Source organism: Thunnus thynnus, chromosome 12 (genome assembly GCF_963924715.1).
Source record: "Thunnus thynnus chromosome 12, fThuThy2.1, whole genome shotgun sequence".
Taxonomy (NCBI): Eukaryota; Metazoa; Chordata; class Actinopteri; order Scombriformes; family Scombridae; genus Thunnus; species Thunnus thynnus.
The window spans coordinates 11,585,565-11,591,564 of record NC_089528.1 but is presented as its reverse complement, the minus strand read 5'-3'; positions in this window follow the sequence as shown (position 1 = coordinate 11,591,564).

The window sequence follows — 6,000 nt, the reverse complement described above, 5'->3', positions numbered from 1 at the left end:
CTTACTTTCTGTGAATTCATCTTAAATATCAACTAGAAAATGCAATTTCTGTAGAAATTGCGCGTGATAGCTGAAAGCGGATTCAGATTGCCTAACTGGAAGCTGAACACTATTGAAAAATCTACCAAGATTAAAATCAGCTATGGGTGGAATTGAACTTACACCCTCATGTTTGTATGACAGACATGCTATGCACTGACCTAACATGTCACACAGCAATGCTAGGCCAGATTCTGGTGTTTACTCTGTCAATTGCATGAAATTGACAAAAAAGTAGTTTAGCTAAGCTCATTAAGCAGATTGACATCACCTGGAATCTTTCATCCTTAAACTCTACGGAGTTCTGCCCTAAGCGGGACTTGAACTTGCAGCCTTCGGATCGAAAAGGAGTTGAGAAATATGAACTTTAACCATTAGACTACTGACACATGCTGTTTTACATGGGAATAGTTGTATTTAACAAGTACATCAATCCACATTTTAGGTAATGTTAAAGTAAGCTAAAGACGAATTGAATTATGGTACATGATAGAGATGGAAAGCAACTTTGTACATGAGAGCAACATTATTAGGGCCACTGCAGTGAGCAGGTATCAAACACACAACCTTGTCATCTACAGTGAAGCTGATCACAGAGCAGCGTTCTAAACCACTGAGACAACAGACATTCACAAAAACGAGATGAAAAAATCTCCATTTTGATGATGAAAATGTATTTGTCTCAAACTAGAGCTTGAAGCCCAGAGATTTGTACATCATTAGTGAAAGCAAGATTAGTTTAACATGAGAATGAATAATATGTGTAAAAAGTGTTTGAAGGAAGAGAGAATCTATAAGTTTAAGAAACTGGAGTGAGAGGAGACACACATCCTGCAGACTGTATTGCAGTCAATGAGAACATGACAGCGACTCTCTAGCAATTAAGGTTTAGATCTCAAAAACTATAAGTCCTATGTGAAATGTATTTACATTTTGAGAGAGAGGAGGCTTGTGGCAACATACTGACGCAAGATATGTGCTTGAGGAGTTAAAATTGTGGGAGTGACAGCAGTTTAGAAAAACATTTCTGGCCTAAAAATATCTGTGCCCTCCATTGTGCCTGATCACATGACACACTGGTAAGACCTGAAAAAGTCTGCAAAACCCCTGACTTTGGGCTTAAATTGCTGAAAAACTACAAAAGATATCACTAAACAATCTGATAACTTTGAAAGTTCAAAGTTTTGTGAACATTTTACAGTTTGAATGGCGTCTGTATGATAAGGGACTTCCGAGCAGTTGAGTGTCAAAGTGACCAAGGTTCCAACTCAGTTGGACGGTTTGTCCCATAGACTGCCATTATAAATTTTAATGTTTTAAAAAATTATCTAAAATCGCTGAAACATGTTACATTTCTGAAAAATACAAGCACACATCTGCTGAATGAGTTGCACAGATTGACAGTTGAATGGTTTAATAGCACAAAGTATGCAGGAGTTGAAACGCAGCAAAAAACCTACGGAAGACGGAATAAGAATAAAGAGTGAGAAGAACAATGAGAAGAACAACTACAGCTTTCAATGGGTGGCAACGAGTGAGCTGCTCTCCCGCGTGCGAAACCCTTAATTTGAATCAGGTTGTCTACAAGTGATTTAGCACCAAAAGACGCACAAACACACACACATATTCATAATTATTCATAAATTATATTCATAACATTATTCATCATTCACATTATGTAGCCTAAAATGCTAGTAGGTTGCAGGCTACTGGGCCATCTTCAAGGTTAAACAAGGACAAAAAATGTATGCAAATGAAATAGTCTTACGACACATCACAATATGATTTGTATAATTAAACCTGGGTGTTAAACCTTAGGGTTGTTATTCTCAATAATCACAAGGCCATCTTCAAAGACTAACAATTGCTACAAAGTAAAAACAATTTGGATGAATGAAATGGCCTCACAGCAACTATCTAATTCTAATCCTACACACAGATTCTCGCAGTAGCTATTAGCACCACTAGCTAATGTAGTTGCAATGTTATACAGGAATGAATAATCATATCTTCAAAAGCAGATTATTTTAACCTACATTATCTTAAATCAAGGACTATTCTAATGCACAACTCAGAAGGTGATTTTTGCTCCTCAAGACTTAAAATGGCCATTGTAGTTGAGGACTAGACCTTACTTCCCCTTAGAGTCAACTTGTATGAGAAAATGAAAGAATAATCACAATGAAAGCACAGCACAGAGCAGCCAGATGAGAGATCATTACACGGAGTGATGGGTCATCATATTTAAAAATAATTCCATCCAAAGTCAGACTAAAACTGAAACTAAAGCAGAGTATTTTGCAGAAGTCTAAATAAGGTACTTTCCACCACTTAACACTGGACTGTTTGTTAATTCAAACACTTTGGCACTTCGAGGAAAAGTTCTGCTCTGTCTGTTTGGAAAGGATTGTGGAAGGTATCACTGGACCAAGATCTAAACCTCCAGGCTTGCCACAGATGGGCTGAATCTTCAGAGATGATTATTGACATCACTTTTTAAAATAAGTTGCAAGTCTCCATTTTCTCTTCACCAGTTTTACTCCACCTCCCTCCTTCTTATTTGGACTCATACCTACTATTCAGTATTGCTTGTGGTAATAAATTGGTCTAATTAGCTGAATTTCTTTCTTCATAAATATCATTGAAATCATTGTAGAGGTTTCACCTGGGAACCACTTTTACTTCCTGGGGGGAAGGTACAGAGCCTTGGTTGACCCTGCACTCTGCACCAGACAAAAAGCTCTGATCAGATGATGTTATACTGCCTTATAGTCAAATGCACATTGTAAGACCATTTCCTCTCTGCTTCCTGTGTAAAAATGTTCCCGAAAGGTACCATCAAATTCCTAATTCTTCATTCTCAGCAGAGACAGAAAGGAATTCCTTAGAGATACAGTGAATTCATTAAAAATTAAATGTTAAAGTGACGAATATGGGATGATTGTGATACATGCCGCTGTATGTCCAAATACCGACACTGAAGTTCATACAGCATCTCTTCCAGCCTAACAAACTGGGGGGTCTGCATTTAATAATAATAATAATAATAATAATACATTTCATTTGGAGATGCCTTTCAGTCACCCAAGGTCACCTTAAAAGAAATAAAAGCATAAAAGAATCAGAAAATAGAAAATAAAAAACAAACGAACAAACAAAAAACATTAATTGATACAAAACATCAGCATAAAAACAGGTGAGGTGCACAGTGTCCAGTTATAGGGAGTATGCCAGTTTGAACAGATGAGTTTTGAGGTGGGACTTAAATGAGGTGATGGAGTCTGACTGTCTTATATGTGGGGGGAGAGAGTTCCAGAGCCTGGGTGCTGAGCAGCTGAAGGCTCGGGCACCCATGGTACTGAGGTGTGAAGTGGGGATGGATAAGAGTCCAGCAGAGGTTGAGCAGAGGGTGCGGGACGGAGTGTATTCATGAAGGAGGTCGCGGAGATAAGTAGGGGCTAGGTTGTATGAGCTTTATAGGTGAGGAGGACGTTTCTGTAGTGGATGCATTATTGTACAGGGAGCCAGTGAAGTTGGATGAGAACAGGGGTGATGTGGTCGGATGATTTGGTACGGGTGATGATCCGGGCGGCCGAGTTCTGAATCATTTGCAGTCTGTTGATGAGTTTGGTGGGGAGTCCGGTGAGGAGGGCATTGCAGTAGTCAATGCGGGATGTGACAAATGAGTGAACCAGGATTTCGGTGGTGGATTGGGACAGTGATGGGCGGAGTCTGGAGATGTTGCGAAGGTGGAAGAATGCAGTCCGGGTGATGTTTTGAATATGGGGTGCAAATGAGAAGGTGCTGTCCAGAATGACACCGAGGCTCTTGACTTGTGGGGCGAAGGGCACAGGGAATCCATCGATGATGATGGGTGGAGCTGGGGTGAGTTGGGATTTGGTGAAGGTGGATTTGGAGCCAATGAGCAGGGCCTCGGTTTTATTGCCATTCAGTTTCAGGAAGTTCCTGCTCATCCAGCTCCAGATGTCGTCAAGGCAGGTGATAAGGGAGGTGGGGAGGATGGCAGTGGTGGGTTTGGAGGAGATATAGACCTGTGTGTCATTGGCATAACATGAAAATGGACCCCATGGTGATGGAGGAGAGTGCCTAGGGGGAGGAGGTAAATGATGAAAAGAAGTGGACCCAAGACTGACCCCCAGGGGACACCCAGTGAAACACCCAAACACCCAGACTTGTGGTTCCTTAATTGCACGAATTGTTGGTGGTCAGTGAGGTATGATGTGAACCAGGAGAGTGCAGCACCAGTGATCCCAATGCCAGCCAGGCGGTCTCGGAGCATGGGTGGGAGATGGTGTCGAATGCTGCACTGAGGTTGAGGAGAATGAGAATGGTAAGTAGTCCTGAGTCAGCTGCACGGAGGAGGTCGTTTCAGTGCTATGTTTTGGACGGAAGCCGGATTGGAAGGGTTCATGGAGGTTGTTTGTGTCAATGTGGGACTGTAGTTGTGCGGCAACCACCCTTTCAAGTGTTTTGGCGATGAAGGGGAGGTTGGAAATGGGCCGGTAATGGTTACAGTCAGCTGGGTCAGCACCGGGTTTTTTCAGGATGGGGTGATAGCAGCCAGTTTGAGAGTGGGAGGTACAGTACCAGTGGTAAGGGAGGAGTTAATTATGTTGGTGATCATGGGGCAGATGGATGGCAGACAGGCTTTGACAAGGGAGGTGGGAAGGGGATCGAGCTGACAAGTGGTGTTTTTGGCTTTATGGATGTGTTCTGAGATAGTGTGTTCTGATACTAGGGTGAAGTCGAAGAGGGAGCTGATGAGAGGTTGGCCAGTGGTGATCATCCAGGGTGGATCATTTGTGGTGCACGATGAGGCCAGTTGTTGGTGAATGGTGTTGATTTTAGAGATGAAGAAGTCCAGGAAGGCAGTACAGTGATCGGTGGAAATGTCTGGAGGGAGGGTTTTAGGTGGCTGAAGTAAGTGGCTGACTGTTGAGAATAGGACTCTGTTGTTACCTGTACCAGTGTTGATGAGGTTGGAGTAGTATGAAGATTTGGCAGTGGTGAGAGCGTTCTTGTAGTGATGGAGGTAGTCCGAGTACATTTGACTGTGTACAGTGAGTCCAGTCTTTTTGTAAAGTCGCTACAATCGACGGCCAGTGGCTTTGAGCTGGCAGAGGTCATGGGTGAACCAGGGTGCAGTGTGAGTAAAAGAGACTGAGCGAATTTTCAGGGGGGCCAGGGTGGTGAGGGAAGAAGAGAGACAGTTATTTGTAAATGTGTACTCTGGATATTGCAATAAATCTCTGAAAGACAACTTGCTTTCTATGAATTAATCTTAAATATCAACTACAACTTTCAGTGGGTCGCAACGAGTGTGCTACTCTCCCGCGTGCGAAACCCTGACCCAGAATCTGGTCGTCTACACGTGATTTAGCACTGAAAGACACACACACACACACACACACACACACCTCACTGATGGACTGAGCAAAATCAGGAATACTGTGCTAACTTCAATAATGCACTACAGCTCTTGTTGTGGTGTGGGTTTTTGGTCTCATGGTAAATGAAGAATAAACCATTTACAAGATCAAATGGAAATAAATGTGAAATATCCACCAGTTGTATTTCCAAGGTCATTATAAACCATAAGAGGATATATCTTTATTCCTCTGTAATTATTAATTTAAATTTGCACTGTAACCATAGGCGCCTGGTTATGTATTAAAATGGGGGAGCAAACTCCTGCATTTCTGTACTACCTACGAAACAGCCACCTGCACTAGTCTAGATTAGTTAGATTGAGGGTGATATGAAAACGAGGAATGGATCAAGAACTGTATATAATTGAGTGGATGAGGATGGGAGATTATTATTAGAAGAATGCCTGTTTCATATTTGAAATTATATTCATAACATTATTCATCATTCACATTATGTAGCCCAAAATGTTAGTAGGTTGCAGGCTACTGGGCCATCTTCAGGGTTAAACAA